This window comes from Pelecanus crispus, chromosome 13, assembly GCF_030463565.1.
Source record: "Pelecanus crispus isolate bPelCri1 chromosome 13, bPelCri1.pri, whole genome shotgun sequence".
NCBI classification, from domain to species: Eukaryota; Metazoa; Chordata; class Aves; order Pelecaniformes; family Pelecanidae; genus Pelecanus; species Pelecanus crispus.
The window spans coordinates 21557050-21578256 of NC_134655.1; positions in this window are offsets into that span (position 1 = coordinate 21557050).

A 21207-nucleotide genomic window follows, 5' to 3' on the forward strand; every position below is an offset into this window, starting at 1 on the left:
AAGCACTCGAGTAAATTAATAGCACTATCTGCAGAGCAAAGTTTGAATACAAGCATAAAGTGCAACAAGCATAAAGTCTCAATTTGAATTGGAAGGACAGAATAATATATTGTGTTGTTACTTGTAAGTCTGGCATCATCCAGTCTGTGTTCTTACTGCTGCAAGAGTACTGGGGCAGGTGGAAAGAAAGGGGCATTTAGTCACACAATAAAAAAACATCGATTTTTAGGAGTACCAAAACAGTCAAGCAAGCAGAGTCTCACTACCTCCTGTTTTTTCAGAATATATACTTAACATAAATTTTTGTATGTGACGATATTAAGTCAAAGCTGAAAAAGTGAAAGCTTAAAAAGTGTCTGCATGTATTTTGTTGATATATGTAATGCTTCTCATTTGCCTGGGCAACTGCATAGTACTTTTCCTAAAATGTAAAGAAAAACCAAATATATAGACTAAACGTAACAAAGTGATTTTTGACAAAAATTCTGCCATTTCATATCAGCTTGGAAGTCTTAATTTGCAACTTTTTGAGCTTTTTTTTTTTTTTTTTTTTTGGCATCTAGGTAGAATTTTAAATAGTCTCACTAACCATGACACTAAGAATAATGTCTTCCAAACTGCTTCCCGTGGGTCTCTGTAAAACCATGTTGCATGACTGCCTATATTTCCCCACATCATGAAAGATGGAGCAAAATGTGGTAGTAGTTCCTATTTCTGAGAAATGTGAAAAATAAGGTGCCTGACAAACACAATCAAGGCCCCCTGTTCAGCTGTACAGCTTTTTGCAAGTCCTTCAATCCATCACTAAACAGTTTTTACTTTAATGCAGAAGAATTTGTTGGGGAGAGGAGAGGAACCAATGCTATTCCTTACCTACTTTGTGCAGTCCTTGTCTGAAATTGTAAGGAAGATATGCTCAGTTGGGAGAAGGAGATCCAAGAAAGAATCTTGATACAAAATAAGAAAAAGTGCATTAATTCACCTTTTTAATATTACTAATCTCTCAGTTATGAGTACATATATCTGTATTTTGTTGAAATTTAGATAAATTTGTGTTGCATTTACTGTTGACTCCATTGTTTGAATTAAGTGCCAACAAATTTGTTCTTTGCCCTGCACGTTGTGTTGTGGTGTTTGTTTGGTGGGTTTTTTTTTGTTGTTGGTTGGTTTTTATATTAAAAAAAAAAAAGCATAGACATTTCTGGCAAAATTGTACATTCATTATTTCGGTTTCTGCTTTTTTAAAGTCATTTCTCTTACTATGGAGTTCAGATAATCCAATGAATTAGGGACTTCTTGGTGGCGTGTTTTGGTTTTTTTTTTTTTTTAAATCCTTATTGGTTTTAGCATTCTGAAAGCTTTATTGAGGTTTTGATTTTTCTTGCTTGACTGTTGTAAACCCACTTAGCATTGCCTTATCAAGTGCAACTAATTAGCATCAAAGGGATATTGTTATTCATTATCATTCTATGATCAGTCATGTATACCATATATGCTGAATTGGCTCTTTTGAATCTCATTCAGTATGCTTACTTTAAGTCCCTTATAGATTGCCTTCTTCATTTGCCCAGTACTACAGAAGTTAATATGCATATGCATTTAAGTGGAAAATTACCTCTTCCTGAAGACCATCAGACCTGTCTATTGGCATTTGCTGTAAAATACGTACACAAATATTTCACTGCTAACAGGCAAAGCTTGCCTATGCTCCTTTATTTCCCTGCTCCCTCTTCACTTACTAGGTTCATGATCAAAACCCAATCTACAAACTTCTGCTGGATTTAATTTAGTCTCATAGGGATCTGGTTTCCTTACATATGTGTCATTATTACTTACTGAGAACCCATAGATAGACAAAGGGCTACATAGATACCCTGGCCATTTTCTATTACCCCGCCATCACAAACACTCTTCTACTTCCGTTCTGTCTGTGCAGAATATGCTTTCCAGTTCCTGAAATGAGGAGGGAATTCCATCAAACGTTGCAGAAAATGCCTTGTCTCTGAAACAAAACCCCGAAACTGCAACTTGTAGGTTTTCAGTTTTGTTTCTGTCAGTAGATCAAAATAGGTCTGTTCCCAATATTCTAGATGTTTAGAGAGACTTTTGTTTCTCATGATTGAGAAGGGAGTATAAATTGTGCAGAAATGCAACGTAGTAATTCTCAAAAGTTAATGTATGTTTTTACATTGGAAATAGCTTTCCTGCCATTTCACAGAATCACACATACGCATGTCTCGTGACATATACAACTACCAACTACAACCATAGAAGTTAGGCTAGCTTTTAGTTAGACTGATGTGAATATATACACACCTTTTCCCTGGTTTTCCAGCATAGAAATATACATATACTAGCATTATATTTTTATGCCTTTTTAATATCTTAATAGTTTCTTGGAAGATTATTTGCATGTTGTAGATACATTTATGGCTATATAAGAGGTGTTCTGTGGGTATTTTTTTTTTAATTCAAAGTATCTGAAATACAGTGAGGTCTGTGTGGCAGCCCATAAAAATGGCACTTTTCTATTATAAAACTGAGATTGTGTTATAAGCCTCGGAGTGTTCTGAACTTCACGGGCATTGTTCACTGTTGCAAAAACTGACAAGAATGTCATTTGTACTAAGAAAATGCAGATTCTGGGGAGTATGTGCTTCCTGTGAAAAACTGGGATTTTTTTTTTTTTTTTTACACTTAATTTGGTATCAAGTCAGGCAGAAATCACACAATTTAAAATAAAAAAGAAAAAAACCTACAAGGGAGTGTACTGTACATGTATTAATGAGGACTTTCTAATTTTGCCTGAAAAAAAATGACAAACTGTTTAAAAAAAAAAAAAAAAAAAAGGAAATTGTGGCATGCTTTACTTTCAGATAGGTGTAATAGACAAGTGATAAAAGTACTTCTCTGATTTTAATTTTGGTACATCAGTAAGGCTATCTAGAATTCCAGGAGCTTCTGTGTTCTGGAGATCTACTGTTTTGTTGAAACATTTGAGAACTTGTAAATACAGATCAAAAATAAATAGCCATGTGTTTATTTTTAAAATTTTTGGTTTTTCATAAACTGATTCTAAATACAAGTGTTGGACCACTAGGGATTTTCTTGATTCTAAGTAATTTCCAAAGAGAATGAAAACAAATCGGATTTTTATAAACATCTGCTCTAAACTTTTGAAAAAGCCAGATGTGTTAACGCATTATGTCTAATGCCTGAACTATGTGTCCAGTCATTGAAGATAGAATTGTAAATTGTGAAGAGTTGCAGGTAAACCACTACATGCACAAATACATCAAAACTTTTGTAATTCTGTGAACAAATTAATCTCTTTAGTACTGCTCAGTTAGTTATGGGGCATGGAGGGGGGTTGAATATCATTAACTCCAGTATCCTTTTTTACTTACCCTGCTTCTCACTCTTTTTTATTCCTTCCCCACCCACCCCCCTCCCCCCCCCCCGTGGTCTTGTCATATTTTTCACATTAGAATGAACTGACTGTTCTTGCCGTTTGCCACCTCCTCCTCTCGTTCAATTTCTGTTTGAAGTTGGGTGACTTAACCTGACTTTGCTAATGTCTTAATAATATGAAAAATAGCGGAGTGTGGGCATCTTGATCCTCCCCTTTCCCATGTGGAGATCTTTCTGTACAGCTTCCTTTTGCTATCTGATGTGGGCTTCTGGCATCGTGGTGTTAAGTTCCTCTGGCAGTTACAGCTTGCCGTAGGCATTTCTGCCGTGCCATCCACTGCATCCCATTGAAACGGAACTTTTTGTCTTCACCTGGGATGTACTTCACCCAGCTCAAAGTTAGGGGAGGGTACAGGGGTTTTTCTAGTGCGTTGTGGTTTAACCCCAGTAGGCAGCTGAGAACTACACAGCCGCTTGTTTGCTGCCCCCCCACACACACACAGCGGGATGGGGGAGAGGATTGGAAGGGTAAAAGTGAGAAAACTCATGGGTTGAGATAAAGACAGTTTAATAGGTAAAGCACAAGCTGTGCATGCAACCAAAGCAAGATAAGGTATTCATTCGCTACTCCCCGTTGGCAGGCCAAGTGTTCAGCCATCTCCAGGAAAGCAGGGCTCCATCACAGGTAGCGGTTACTTGGGAAGACAAATGCCGTAACTCCAAACATCATCCCTCCCGCCACCCCCCTTCCTCCTTCTTCCCCCAGCTTTTATTGCTGAGCATGATGGCATATGGTATGGAATATCCCTTGGGTCAGTTGGGGCCAGCGGCCCCAGCTGCGCCCCCTCCCAGCTTCTTGTGCATCCCAGCCTACTCTCTGGTGGGTCAGTATGAGAAACACAAAAGTCAGTGGGTGGGTTTGGGGGCGGGGGTTTTCCAATTCTAGATACTGGATCAACTTGAATCTTCAGATCATCATCTTCTGCTTATCTGTTATAACATACATCACACCATGCTAACATGTCATTAACATTTACATAAAGTAGTCTCTGAGTATTCCCAGTTGAGAATACTACATCATTGATATCTCATTACCTCTGGGTGTATGTTCTTCTCTGTAGCAAGTGTATTAAAAGCCCAAATGATTTTCAAGTTCCATGGATTGAATATGCTATCAATTTTAGATTTGGGGAGAGTGGTGACATCTATTCATGTGACTCACCCCCTAAAACACATTCACTTATTCTCCATTTTGAATGATAGTTACTTCTTTGTACTCTGTCTGTCTTAGCTTTTTATAGAAAGAAAAAAAATCACTTGCAAACTAAGTTATCATTCATGCATTCTAGGCAGTTTTAACATAACTTGAATATGCAGCAAAAAATAAGATTTATTGTGTAATGTGCCTAGCAATACCTCCCTTTAAGACATCATTTCTTCATCAAATACTGTTTAAGTGGGCTTTAGTATGTAATGTCAACCTACATGGTCTGTATGTTGTGTAAATTGGTTTTTTAACACCCTAAGTATGTGTATAGTAAACCAGGATGTCTCTGAAGTAAAACGCTATGGAGTAAGTTTAGAACTAATGCCAAGTCATGATCAGTATTAAACTAGTATTATTATTTTTCATATCAAATTATTTTCTTGCAAGTTGGTCATACATGCAATCCTAATCACACATGCTCTGGGAGAGCAGATGAGCTAGAAACAGTTTATGACTTTGAGGCATGTATGCCTGTTCATCAGCCAAGCTGCGTTCGTGAGCCAAAAATAAACAAAGAGGAAATGGATAAGGAAAACAAATTCATAGCAAATTCAATACTTAAGTGAAGAACCAGCATGAAGTTTGGATGATCAGCTATATGTGGATATATAAAGCTATATAAAAGTCTGCCGGTGATTTTCGTGGCATTATTGTAGCTCTTCAGGAAATGCACAAACATAAGGACCAGAGTATCTATGGCAAGTTTTAATGTTTGCATGAATTGTACATCATTACACCTTGAAATGTTCCCTCTTGAAGGAATACGTAAAGGTCAGGACGTAAAAGACAGACATTACCCTAAAGAGAAATAAAGGCTGGTGTGATGTTAGAAAGGCTCACAGAAAGAATGAACAAGTGCGTCCCCAGCTGAACGTTTAGCCACCATTTCAGTTACGCTGAGCAGTTTGTACCAATTTAGACAATAAAAATGAATGAGTTGCATGCTTACCTGACAATATGTGGGAAGAGGTACAATGACTACAGCTGTGCACTCTGTACCAAAGGAATCAGACTTTGCTGCTAAACTCGCATGAAGATTGGTTTTATTGGACTTTTGGTAGTAAAATCTGAAGAAACTCAGTGGAGAGTAACTCCTGTTCATATATATATATATAGCGCCAAACTTTCAAAGGACTAACCTTCTACTTGGGCATCTAAACGCTATGTCCCCATTTTCTCATCTTTTAAACAGCCTTAATCAAAGGTCTGGGCTTTGGATACGTACAAACCTTTTGAATACAGTGGGCTTTTTTGACTGGATGAGGGTGTTATGTAAAAAGTCAATGGCTGACTAAAACCTTGTTTTCAGTGGCTGGGGGCAAAGCATAATTTGAATTTGGTATTTCCTTTAATATTATAATTTCAAAATTAATGGGCTAGATAAGGCCTGAAAGAATAACATACAGCTAAGCGTTACTAGCGTTATGGGGATTCATGCTCCAAGACCACTTCTTGTTAGAGCTGTGCACCTTTGCCAAACTTCATCCCATATAAAGATTGAGACTTAATACAGCTTAGTCTAAAATTAACAGTTAGAAATGCTGATTAACATGACTATAATCTTTCTCTCTGGCTAATGTAAACTTTTGCAAAAAGGTGGCATCCGCTACTAAAATTGAAAGGTAGTGGGAAACTTGTTTGTTTATATTAGTGTTAAAATTAAAAAAAAAAAACCAAAACCAAACACACAACCAAAAAAACCCCAAACCATTGTAAATAGTAAGTATTGTTGTCTTCCTTTGTCAGGCCACATAATAGCATATGGGGGTGGAAATAAAGATGCGTAAAAAGGAAAAAAAGTTCTTATTATTTTATTGTTCAGTACAAATTTTACTTAATTGTTTTATATATTTCCATATGGCTTATTGGAACCTGCATTTGAATTTTAATAGTTTACAGTTACAAGTTGACATATGAAACAAGCATGTGTGACAACTTTCATGTGCTTATGTACCCTGTTGCATGTCACGTAGACCTTTTTACATTTAAGACCATAATGCTATCGTTACTACTAATTTAGTAACTGTTTCACTTTCACCATGTAGAGTTTCCAGTATTTTTGTTGAAATTATCAAGTTGAAATAATTTTTCATAGAACACAAAAATGCATACCTGCCAATGCTATAAACACAAGTACCTTTGTACTCAGTCAACTTAGTCTTTAGGAGTACTGCTTCTTAATGGGGGCGGGGGGCAGCGAATCAGCTCTCTTAAACATTTTAATTGTCATAAAAATGCTATATGAAACATGGTGCCTGTTTAGTCTTTTTCGTTTTTCCGTAAGTTTGGAATAAGTCATCTTGTATTTTGCACTGACTGAAAAATGTAATTTGACATTTTTAAAATTAAAACCGTCATGGTATTTAAAGATGAACTTAAGCTCTACTAATTCTATTAAACTGCAGGCTGCCAATGAGTTATAAAGTCTAATTAATCATTTTGTCAGCTTTGCCTTCTGAAGCTAGTCAATATAAATTTGAATAAATAGGAAGCTGTTGACCGAGGCACCTCTGGATGTTCTGAATAAAGATGTGCCAGTAGTAAAATACTCTAACTACTACCTATTTTGACCGCACGTAGTGTGCGCAAACACAGCAGGGAATTATTCAGTGCTGACATACAGGCATGGTGGTGAAGTCTTAATTTAAATTATTTATTTGTGGTGATAAATAAAGGAATACGTGTAGTAGTTTCTTACGTGTTTCATCTAGACATAGTGGTTTTGAGGATAAAAACTTTTTAGTCAAAGTTTGTCGCTGACACTGCAGTGTGACATGTCACATCAGGTTGCATCAATAGAGCCATGTTATGTAAAAGTAATGAAATGTGACTGATAGAACCCAAGACACTGTAACATACTGTAACATAATGTGTCAGCATTTCTTTAATGGAGCCTTTCAGGAATGCTTTTTGGTAAAATACCTTAAAAAATTAGTTACAAAAAGCAATGAGGAGATATAAAATATCTGCACTTGGTTGCTGCAAGGAACACATGAAATAAGAAATTACTGGAAATAATTTTTATTTAGATTAAGATAGTTATCTGATCTGTAAATTTACAACAATGAACTATACGCATCATCCCAGATCATTCTGTAACTGTATTTTATAAAACCGATTTCCTGATCCTGCACAGGATTTCCCCGTGTTTGATACAAGATTAAGTTGTCATGCCCACGTTATTGGAAGTTCTCTCTATCTAGTAGAAAAAACTTGTATTTCCCTAATGTATTCTAATGACCTGGGAAACCTCATTTTCATAAGAAAAAAAAAAAAATCCATGTTCCTAGAAACAAGATGATTATTTGCTTTTGTAGAGGTCGGATTGCATCTTTTTCTTAATATCTCACTAAGCTTTTGAACCTGAAAGCAGAATAGCATTGTGTGAAGGATGTGACATATAAAACACCATTGCCACTGGCATCCTTCTTCTGAGGATGAAAGACAGTGGACTGTTTGTCTTCAGCAGATTAACAGGGAAGGTTGTTTTTGTTTGTCTGACTGGTCAAGGACAATTTACAGTTCAGTTACTCTGAAGGAAAGACTTGTTGATTTGAGAGCACTCCTATTATAGCTCCAGGTAGAGGATGATAGATTTAGCCGTCATTGTGATAAACTGCAGCCTATACACTTGCAATACACAAAATAAATAAAGCACTAGTAGATCTGTTTGGTTCAGCTACTTAACAGCAAATGCTGGCATGTAGGTGTAGGCTTCTTTAGTGAAGGTACCAAGGATTTAAATGTTCCCTTTAGTCCAAACATAACTTGGGCTTTCTGAGAATATATATACTTGCTAAGAAGAAAAAAAAAAAACACAAAACAAAACCACAAACTTTTCTCTGTGAAAATTATTTTGAATCCCAGTAGGTCAAAAGTAAATTTTATACTTCCTACAAAATACTCCTACTTTTCTTTACATAGTTAAACACTTGTTTTCTCAAGTTTTTTTTCTTATCTTTGAATTTCCAAGTCAAGAGTTTTTAAAAATCCACTTCTTCCCTGGCCTGTGGAAGACTGTTCTCTGTAGAATATCCTCTCTTGGAACAACCACTGTGGCAGAGTACACAAATTTTCTTATAGGTTTAATTGATCTATTAGTTCAGTTGCTTATTATCTGGTTGGATATTACCCTTGGTAGCCATTATCATTCCATTAGAGCAGTCTTGTCAATTTTTAATTGCTTATAATTTCTTTTAAGATATATATAGCAACTCCTGTTTTATTTAGTAATGGGAATTGTTTGCTCTGCCACTAAGCTTTAACTAATAAGAATTTTCTGCTGTGTAATGTTAATTTTTATTATTTTTTTTTCTCTTGGTGACATGAGATAAATCACTGCCAACAGTACTAATTCCACCATATTCTAGCCAATTATACTAGTCTACAAATTTACATTTTTAAATTAAAATTCATACACCTAAGAACAACTCTCTAAAACTGTAGAAATAAATCAATAAAAATATTGTATTTACCCTGCACGTCTAATTCCATGCTCTCCTGTGCAGGGAGGCTGTATATGCTGATTGTGAATGTTCCAATATGTCGTGGTGCAAATAACGCTAATACTAGCATATATATTGTACCTGTATATCTGCTGATTTTTAATTCGGTGAGATCGTGAATTGAAAATGGGGAAAAATTTATGTCCAAAGCTCAAAACTTAACTTCCATTTCTCATAGAGACATGGTGTTTAAAAACCAAACTGCCCAAGCAAGACCAAAGCAATTAAAGCAAGTGTTTGTATGTAAGACATGAATAATACGTGCTATAGAAAATGCCATCTGGAGAAAAGAACAAAGGCAAGCAACAGTTCTGAATCCGTGGTTTGCCGTGCTGAGCGCTGCCCACAATAACTGCGCGCGTCTCTTTGTTCCGTCTAGTGGGTAGGCCAAGAATGGAGGAGAAGTCGGTCCTTTTCATCTTGCAGTTCAAGCAGCAAAGACGAGATCTAGATCGAGAGATCGTATGTTCAGCTTCAGTACGCTTTACTTCCAAAAGCAGTTACATAATTTTCTGGTTTTCAAGATAGATTTGGGTTTTCGTAAACACTTGGATTTGCAAAAATACTTGTGAAGTTAATGATAACACCTAAAACATGAGGGGAGCTTCCCTCTGTGTAAAGACTGCACAGATCTTTGGTTGGTTTTGTGTCCTTCCCATAGTGCGATTGTTATCCTTGAGATGTGATTTTTATCTGTTTAAATACCGTGAAATCGCCTACTATTTCAGAAAACAATGGCTTTCTGAAGAGAACCTTTGAAATATAGGGAACTGGCAATTCTACATGAAGTACTCTGACACACAGAAGGCATGCAGAAGTCATCTTCTGCCCTCCAGAAAGGGGGTGAGACCAGAAAATGAACATTCCGCTTTATTCATATCTAAGCCTTGAATGGAACAGGTAACATCATTAAAGGAAATACCACAGAGGGATGTTGGGTAGTTCTTTCAGCAAGGATGGGCTGTTTGTTGTTTCTCTGATATCATTCTGTGCTTAATATTGATGTTTCATTGCTGGTCATGAAATACTATTTTATGAGTATTTTTCTTTGCTATCGTCTGGAACCCACACAGAAAAATACCTATCACTTGTAATAATAGTAACTGTTTTAGAGAAAAGGAGGAAGGGATGATATTGCAAGTAAAACTCGGTTTGACAGTGAAGAGTAAAACCAGTGTTGTTGTTGGTTGTGTTGGGTTTGGTTTTTTTTTTTTAAAGAAGCATTTACATATTGAAAAAGTCAAATTAAGAAAGCACTGATTAGTAATTAATGATCTGATAAAAATATAACAGTATTAGGTAATATTAGAGGAGATGTAACCATTATCAACAGAACTTCAGCGCAGACAAGCCTGGTTCTGGGAGATGGAAGTGTGGCAATGGCTATGGTTTCTGCAGACGATTTTGATGCCCAACGTAATTTATTTGGTAGGTTGCTTACAGGGAGGGAAATGAGGACCTAACATTGCAACACTCTTTATCAGCTAATCACTGCTCTTTCAAATCAAAATTTTGTGTGCAGAACACTTAGAAAGTGTTAATACTGGCAAATTTAATCTCTTCTTGGCTTTATTTTTTAAAGTAAGTTTTACACAGCTCTGTTCTTCCTATTATACAGGTTGGGTTTTTTAACATCTTCCCTATTTTTTTACAACTGACTGTTTCTTACTGAATTTGTTTTGAGTTCTTGAATATGTTTTACTTACCTATGCTCACAGTAAACTTAATTTGTTGCAAATGCACTTGCTCTGCACAACAGTATAGTCATTAATGAAACTGCCAGTGAAAAAACAAACTACAAAACAATGAATAAAATAAGGTATTGAATTCTATATGACTGCACAGGGCAACAAACTCTAAAAATTGCTGAAGAGTCCAGTAAACAAGGTAGATAGATGGTCTTACTGTGTCCACACAGATCTTCAGAGAAACAGCCACAAGTTGCTTTGTATGAATGTGAAATGAGATAAAGTTTTAAACTTTCAAGTACTTAATAAATACATTATTACTTACTTGTTCTAAGAGTAATACAAGAGACAAATAATGGAGAATCCAAAATTCTTGTCCACTCCCTTGCTCCTTATAGTGAGAATGCATGTAGAGGAATTGTTAACTAAGCTATACAGTTCAAACTTCAACCATTGCCTATCAGGTATTCTTAACAGCTTTCTTGATCAGTACAGCAAGCTTTAAAAACGGGTTTGAAGAATGGAAATAGTGAATACATTTGAGGTAACTGTGAGGAGGGCTAGAAGAGGACTAAGCCCCCCAGTCTCTCAGCAGATGAGCTGCCAAACAAGTGTCTGACTCCTAAACTAAATGCTCTGAGCAGTCTTGAGTGTCCATTCCAAAATTTTCAGCTCAGTTTTTCCACAGTGAATTTTCTTTCATTTACTTTAGAAGTCATCTGAAAATCAGGTAGTGCATTTAAAATGGGGTAATTTCTATATGCTTGAGAGTCATCCCTTAAAGTGTAAGTCAGTAGAAATCAGTGTGTAGTTGGTGACAATCCAGGACGTTTCTCACAGTTCAGCTGATGTTAAGAGAATTGCTGTTGTACAGTGAAACGTTTTGGTTGCCCCTCCAAAAGCAAAACCTGTATGAATGATATGATTTGAGAATCAGGTGACTTGGCAACACTGATGTGATTTTAATGGAAGAATTAGCTAGAAATGCACATGCTATACCAATTGACGGAAGAGATTGGAAATGCATTCTGGTTGTATATAATTTATTGCTTTTTCCTCTGTGATTAGAGGAAAGCAAACAAGTCCATCTCTGCACTCAAGGAAATTAGGGAATCAATTTCATGGGAGGAACAATAACAAACAAACAGAAAGCCTCTACGCTAGTACAGGAATAGTCACATTTACAAAGTTGTGCAGCTTAAGCAAAAAAGTTTCTTCTTTTTGTGCTGTGATTTTTCATTTTGCGCTACAGGCTTTTAGGGTTATTAAATGTCTAGATTTTAAAGTGTATTTCATCAACTGAAGCAGTATACAGGGAGCCAAATTCTGGTTTTTGATACGCAAGCATAACTCATGGATTTCATTATGAATTTTTCATTTGTATTCAAGAAAGCAGTGTTTGCCTCTGCAGTGGTCTGTTGTATAAGATGAAATAGCCATTGGAATTTAAATGTTTAAAAAAAATTTAATGAACAGAGTCACTGAAAAACTCTTACTCTGTAAGGAAACATAAAATAGATATTAGCTAATCAAGACAATCTACATACTTCAAAAAAATGGATCCAAAGGCCTCCATAGGACACAGCATGTTCCAAACAAGACCTGCAAATTGTAGAGAGAAAATGGAACTCAGAGCAAACCTCTCAAATCTATGAAATGCATTTCTGCCATCCCTGGATCAGCCATGAATAACGGGTAGTGCGTGTGCTGAAGTGTGCCCTATGTGGTTGTGGAGTTCCAATCAGCTCTGTAGAACAGCAGGGAAAATAGTCTGTAAACAAATAGTTGAATGAAATTAAGTTGTTGGTCTGGAGGAAAGGAAGCAGAAGAAACCGGTCATGAATGATGGGGCATCATCTGACGTCTGCCTTAATTGTTCCAATCCTACCCACTCTTTTGGTGATGTCAATCCCTAAATTATATGCAGATTCTCATTGTTCTCCTTCGCTCTGTCCACATCTTGAAATGCAGTGTTTGAACTGGATTTAGGACTTCAGCTGAAGCCTTTTCAATACTAACAAAGAAGACTTTGTGCTTTCTCAGGGCATGTTATTGTCTATACAGCACAGCGAGAGATGCAGCAATTGGCCTCTTTCAGAAGAGCGGCATTTTGCTGATGCACGGCTTGTGATCTCCTATAACCTGTGGATGTTTTCCCCTGAGGAACAGTTATCAGTTCCCAGTTTATTCCCAGATCTGTATTTGTCTACATAACTGTTTCTAGTTAGGTATAAAACCTTAGTCTCTTACTGAACTGGGAGGGGAGGACTCGGATAATTTTCCCAGTTTTTCAGGATTTTAAATTCCAAGCCTCTCATTCTACATACTTGTGGGCACCTCCCAGCTTTTTGTCATTTGCAGTTGAAGTAAGCTTTTTCTGTACTCCACCGTAGTGTTGTGTTCTTTGTGTGTGGCTTTTCTCAGACTAGAGGAAAATATATTAGCATATTTTGAAGAAAAATTGGTAAGAAAACATCCTGTTTTCACTTTTTTTCCACACTTCAGGCTTTTAAATGGACAGTTTAAAAAAAAAAAAGAAAAAGAATAGATGATACAAGTGGTCTGTGGTAATCTCTTTAAACGTTCTTTGTTGTTACACTTTCCTCCATGGTGACTGACTGTCACAGGGTTGATAATATTTATTTGAAATCCTCATTATCTTGCAGCGTAGCTATGAAGAGTGCAAAAAGAAGTAATTGCATTTGGGTCTGTGTGCCTGTTGGTTTTGAAGTTCTTGGTTAAAAAATCCCCAAACAAACAAACAAAACAACAACTGCAAAAACGGGGGGGGGGGGGGGGGGAACACGGACCAAAACCAACAAAAAAAGAGGAGGAACAGGCATCAGCAGATAGCTGACAAATCTTAATTCATCTGGTTTCATGCAAATGATGCTGTGCCGTTGTATTTATTCAGTTCTAATAACTCCAGAGTTGTCCAAGGCAAATAAGATTGTAGCACCAGACAGCCTGGAATCAGATGACAGACAACAAAAATTAAATACAAGGAAAATAGTTTTACTGCTTATCTATTTTCTGTTGCACGTATAGAAAGAGAACAAAAAGTGTATTTTTAGAAATAGATTTCTGTGTTGCAATAGAAATAACCGGGATCTTAAAATTATTGTCACGCAACATCAATTTATTAAAACGAGGACTGTACGACACCGGAATGAAAACTTTCTTCTCGGTACCTGAGTTTTCCTTATAGCCCAAAATTTACAAATCATTGGTCTTTGGGGTTTTTTAATTTATTTTTCAACTTTGAAATTATGTTTTATCTCCACTAGGGAGCAGCAAATGACATAAAAATGTTTCATTACTCCGTCTCTAATCCAACTGAAAGTAACAGTGTAGAAGCTGCATGAAGATTTCTTTCTTTCAATAAACTGGCAGGTTTGCAGGTTTCAAATGTGTTCACTTTCAATTTGTTTGAACAGTTGTGGCTTTTGAAAACTTCATGGTAGCCTTATCTCTTTTTCTCTTTTTAGCTATGTTCCTTTTCATTTCCCCCTATATAAGGTGGCTTTTGGTGGTAAAATGGGTTTTCTTTCATGTTCAAGCTTCTGTACAAGGGTTAACGATGGGCCTGAATGCTTAAATTTGCCTCAGATGGAGGCTCAGTATGATTTCTCTTTTGCTATATTTTTAAATAGTAACTCTGTTATAAAAGCACCTTGAATTAAGGAATATGTTTATCTATTGTGAATATTTTAAATGTCATTTTATACTTTATTCAGTTCCTTATCCCCCTACTTGTCTTTGCACCCTGAAGAAGAAAATGAAGATTTGTTAGAGTGCACTAAAAACAAATATATCACATTCATGATTTCTGGGCTGGTTAAAGACTAAACACATGCAGATAGTATAAGGAGAGTGTATATACACGAAGAAAAAGAGCAAGCATCTGGGATGGCACAGAGTTTTTCCTGGACTAATGGGCTAAAACTTAGGAAAAAAAATTAATCCTTTTTTTTGTGGCTGGCAGCTGCTAAACTATGCAATCATTTTCCAATAAAAGTGATGGATGCTCTTTTTTGGCATCATTTAAGAGTGGACAGAGAAAAGCTCTAAACAATATACTGCAGAAAATAATCTTGCAGTGACAGCAAGAGAGGCTCAATCACCATATTTCTTGCTCTGATCTCTTCCTTCTTCTGTCACTTAACTGGAATATGTAAATGATAGATATTAAAAGTAGGAAATTAATTTCCGGCCTGTGAGAAAGTTGAAGGTGTGATGGTCTTTGGTTTTGTTTGGGACTGTCAGCAGGTTTTGAGAGTGCTTGAGAGAGACGCTCGCTACCGTATTGAGAAGCGGACCACTGCCGCCGTCCGCATGTAGCGACCACAGGATACTGAGAGACCAATGGTGGTTTAGGGACAGCGGTGCCCGGCACGCAACCACCATCGCCCTAGTGCGGCACCCTGCAGAAAAGAGAGAGTGAGATGTTTGAATTTCATGAAAAGATGTTGTGCTCTTTGATACCTGGTGGTTCTTCTTTCTGAGTGTCTTTGTATTTCTGAATAATGCTATTAATACTAGTATGTTCTGGAACACAGGTATTTGGCTTAAGTCTTCAGGTGATGTCTTGTGTTGAGAAAGATATAACTTTGTAGAAACAACAATGACATGTTTATATAACCAGGGCTCTTTTACGTATTTACATTTGCAGTGGATATTGCTGGATGTTAAAATAGACCTCTAAAAACTAACTACCTTCCCAGAAAACCATGAAATGTTTTTTTTGCAAGATAGAATTTTTCTGTCTTTTATCAAATATGTAAGAAAAAAAACCACTTCACAATACCTTTGGAAGCTGGTCCCTTTTAATTCTTTGTGGACTGGAAAAACACCGTGGAAGGCATGCTTTGAATATCAGCACTTCAAAGGTGACGTACCTAGTCCATGAGGCAGCACTGATGGCATATTTTGTCCTGTCTCTCTGGTACATTAGGCAGCCCTAAGGCAATTGAAAGGCCTGTTAGGATCTCATCCACCTAACCTTCCCGTTTCTGCTTCTTTCTCATGTCTCATATACATAGGAAATTCAGATCTTTTAAATGTTTCCAAAGCGATTCAAAATCTTCCCCTGTTCTACCCTTTTCTACCTAGCTTATATGCTTAACTACTTTGACTTAACTAGAGTCAATGTGTTTAAAATTGTTGAACATATGGCAAGAGATATATATAGGTATATATTTTTGTCTCCGAGTAACGTGCTGCCCACCAAAATGAAACCGATGGAATAGTGAATATGCACCCAGTTTTACAAAGTGTGCAGAAAGGGATCATGGCTTGGAGACTATCAGCTGAAGTCCACTGGGAAAATCTGAATCAGACAGATTGAATCCAGCCCAGAGCATCATCCCCCTTAATGGCATAGCGCCTTTCAGCTTCAGCCTTAACAGCTGTGCACTTTGCTTTCCTCTTCAAAGAGCTGTGTACAGCAGACGTGAACCCACAAGTGACAACTTCGCAGATTTGGCTCTATGTGATAAGTACCATACAATGTACATTTCCTCGGTCACCTCCACCTTGGAGTTTATATGGCTCTTATGTGGAAAGAGAGAGAATGCGCTGCAGAGTTACTGCTTCCTCTGTTGTGACAGTTTGTTTATTTCTATATAGAAAAGGGAGAGCTTAATGGCAAATAAGAATATTGTGGATGACAAAAATAAGTAATGAGAAGTTACTGAAAGTATTGTCAATTGATTCCTTCCTCTACCAAAAGGAAAAATAGACACTCAAATTTATCGGTTTTCATATGCCATGCGTGAAAGTGATTGGGATAATTTACATTCACACTTATTTTGATAGACAGTGAGTAGATGGATAGTGAATTCAACTTCTTATCACTAGCCATCTGTATCCAAAAGCAGGAGCATTAGGAGCATGGCAAATGACTCTGTTTTGGGATGCAGTTATAATTCAATAGAAAGGTAAATACATGGAAAATACCTGAAAGCTGACCTTAAGTTTGTGGATGTATTAGGATTGCAATGAATGTAAACTATTGAATTCTATTGAATTATGTATGGAGTTCCAGGACATAAGATTTGTCATTCTGTTGACTGTGTTATAATTAGAGTAACTCTGGTATCAACTTCAAGTTGCACACAAACCAAAAATAAATAAGATCAATCGTAAGATCATGATATTGAGTGAAAGACCTAAAGTATAATGAGTTCCTAATATATTGGAAAGAAAGAAAGAAAGAAAAAAAACCAACCCAAACTTCAGCTGCTCTGTTAAAACAGAATGTTGAAGATGTTGGAATTTTTCACTAACACAATGGTACAAATTTCATAAAATATTTAAATATTTTATGCTTCTTCCTTGTAAATCTAACATGGAATCATCAGTGACTATTCTGGACAGATGTACACATTTGTCAGTGCCTCTGAGTAGCCTTGATGACTAAGCTGCTAACACTGAACATTGACAGCAGTCTGTGTTCTCGGATGCGTCTTCACAAACAGTAGTCATCTACTGTAGCCTATTGGAGCATACTCTGTAACTAAGGACGGAATTTTGCCCCAGCATGTCTAGTAAAAGTATTCTTCTATTATCTTTTTTTTTCTTATGATGTTTGTAAGTTTCTTTAAGTGTAGAAAATAATCTTGTAGAAAGTTTTGTTAGTGCATACTTCTGGCCTTGAGCATTTGAATGGATTTTTTATCCCTCTTGAGCAGTCATCAGTTTTCCTACAACTGTTCTCTGTGTTTTTCAGGATTACTTAGTGTCAGCAGACTTCCATTCTTTTGATTTGCTTTCCTAAGTAGAACTTCTAGTAGAAATAAATTACTCTATAACTAATCCAGCTTGCATATTTTATCAGCATTCTTTCCAACATTTGTTTTCTTTACATTTATTTTAATCTTGCCTGTTAGAAGTAATACAGTGATTTAATGACCTATCGTGCAGCACTGTTTGTGCCACCGAAAGGTAATGTCTGTCCAAACATGGAAGCAGTTGCTTTATGCTTCATTTTATCTTTAAAAAAAAAAAAAAAAAGTTTGAAAAAGAATTTGTGATACGCACCAATGAACCGAAGCTCAATTTTTTGTTTGCACCATGTTATTTGTCACTGTTGTTTCATATTTGAAGAAATAGAAGGCGTTGAGACCTTAAATGGAGATTTTTTGGAAGTGCTTTATTTTGCACCAGTTCCATTTAGAGACCCCAGTGACACGCATTCAGTATGGTATGACTGTGCTGTGAGTACTTACTTATATGAACTCAATATTTTTGTGCACATAATGAACATCTGGTGACAAGACGCTCAGAGCAACAACAACAAAAAAGAAAGGGGGGTGAAAAGAAGAGGAGAAGGAAAAGCAAAAGGCAGTAAAATCTTTTGCATGCCTGCTACTTTTATAGCTTAAAATATTTTTCCTTCAATCAGTGCATCTAGGGAAACTTTTTTTTGATGTAACAATCAATTTTTAACAAGGAAAAAAGTCTGAACTCATAAATATTGTATGTATTAATTGTGAAGCTTAATGGAACATTTTGTGTTTCTGAACAACTCGTTTACATAATTAAAATCTCCTTTGATCTGTGAGTAAATGATTTAATCTTAATGCTCATTAGGCTAAATGGGTCTTCTATTCAATTGTATCAAGATGGTATGGAAAATTCTCAGACCTTTAGAAAACATGTTAGTGGTTAGGTAAACACAGAAACCTATCTGTGAACAGATATCTTTTATCTCTACAAAAGAATTTGAGTCTAAAACTATTTCAGATTAAAGCTTTTTTTTTTTTTCTTTTATCTGACATTTTGGTTTCAAGAGCAGCTCACTGAAATATGGGGGGTGGGAGAGGTTGCTCAATTTATATTCATTAACTACTTCACTACAAAAACAATTTAGTCCTTAAAAATAAGATGGGAAATAAAAAATGTAGGGTAGGTGCACCTCCAACTGAAATACGAATTTGCATAAATGTAGATCATTTAAGGGAGACTGGTATTTTCTTAGGGGTCTTGCTCAGATATCCCTCTGGATATCACAAAGCTCAGTAACATCTGGGAAATATGCGACAAGATTCTAATCTTTTTTTAGGATTCATATAACAACAGTAATACCATGACGATATTTATCTGTCAAAGGTTATCACCTTTAAGTGTTCAAGAAGGACAGGATTCTTTCTTCCAGTTTTTTCTCTCTTAAATGCTAAGTAAGAAAGCACTTATTCAGTATAAGGTGTTGCAAAGCTAGCATATAACTCCAGGCAAAGTTGATGAGCTTGTCTAACAAACCTGTTTCCTTATGTCCTAATGCAAACAAAGAAAGCTTACAAATTGGACATCAGTGTCACAACACTTTTTTTTTTTCCCCTCAAAAATTCTAAACCAAATAATTTATTTTGAAAATAATCTTTTCTCATTATCCCATCTGTAATTTTTTTAAAGCCACTTTTCATTCCCACGGGGAGCTTTTTTCTTTTTTAAAAAGGTAAGAATTTTAATTAGCTCAGGTGGTGCAATAAACACAAACATCTGTGTCCCTTTATTAAAGGCTGTTCTCAGTCCCTTCCCTCCCTCAAGAACAAATATATAGCACAAAAATACTCCAGAGTCACCTTGCTGAGAACTTAAGTGACTGGTGTCCATAGCCACTGCCACAGTGTCAGACCAGCCTTTCTCTGCAGCGCTGGACCATGGAGGATGTCTCAGAATATTGTAAAAAGCAAAGCAAGCACGCAGACATTCCTGCCTTTTCCCCAGAGACACTGCTAGCAATCTGCAGTTTAGGGACATCTTGAGCCAGAAGGTTGTATCCATATTTAATTTCTCTTGAAAGTGTTATCTTCCATGAAGTAATCCATGAAAGACATATTAATTGTGCTATTACACAGATGCAAAAGCACTTAGGATGAAATACACTTTTGTACACTACATTTAAATATTGAAAATGAATGTTAGTTTAATATTTCCTATGTATAATTTGGTTTAGTTTCCTTTAGTATGGTTTGAGCTGCTGTATTTGTTTCATTTATTTAAAAAAAAAAAAAAATTGTCAGCTTCATTTGGAAGTTACATTTACAACACTGTAGTCTTAAATTACAGTTGCCTGTTTCCGAAGGTCACCTTATATCAAAGTGAAATTTTGTTTTTATGATGCTAACTCTCAGACTTCAAGAAAAAAGCAAAATCTGTCTTGGTTATAACATTCAGTTAATTGAACTGTTACTACTGAGCTGAGTTCCATTCAACAGTATTTAATTTGGACTATTTTATGCTGATATTTCAGAAGATTTGCTATATTTCAGTTCTGGAAAATGTGACATCATTTTAACCAGTATTATCTCATTAGAAACCTTTCATATCTGTAAAATTATTGACTACAATTCAGTCTACAAGCAAAATACCTGTAACTTCAGTGGAACTTCTACTTATGTAAATAATGAAGGCTCAGGTTTAAAGGCTAAAGTTTTTTTTGGTTTGGTTTTTTTTTTTTTTTAATCAAACCAAAAATTATTCCTCTGATATCAGTTTCAGCTGAAGGAAACAGGTTTTTGGCTGGGGAGTGTTGAGAATTTACATAGCAAAGTGCAAACATCCAAGAAAACACATCTCTGTCCTCAAAAGGATTGGTCTAATATATGTGCAAACAGAGTATGAAATGTAGATTTGGCATGGTTTGGTTTGCCATTGCGATGATGATATGTAACATTTTCAGAATCACCTAAGGGATTTTATCTCCTAAGTATTCAGTTTAGAAAAAAGTACCAGTAATCTGTATTGATGGTCTGCAATAGTCAGTACTGCTTTCCATTTGACAGAAGTTAATGCATATTTTTAGCCATTACTTGCTTTTAAATTTGAAACAGACAAAGCTATTTTAATGTGGAAAATAGACGCGAAAGAATTTTTTTTCCTCTTTCATGTTTCTATAACTTGAATAAGCATTTCCTCTCTTGCTCATTTTAACTACTGATAATAATGTGAAAAAAACTGCAGGAACATCCCTTGAATCATTGTGCGGACTATGGGATGGATTTCTCATTTCAGCAATATAAATACAAAAGTAACCACAAAGTAGAGATGAAGTACGCTTATCCCAAGTTACTGCCGATGATTTACGTGCATGGGTTCATAATAAGATAATATGATAAGCATTTAACTTTGGGAACAAAACTAAAGAATTTGAACTCTATTAGACTGATAAAGTTTTAAAAAAAAGTTTGAAAAAGGCTTTTCAGCAATATCTGGCCAGTTAATTTCTGTGCAAATAAGCGGTGTACATTTTTTTTTTTTTTTAATTATTTTGCCGGTCAGAGGATTTTGTAATAAGACATCTGGGGTGATGACATGTTTTTGAATAAGATAT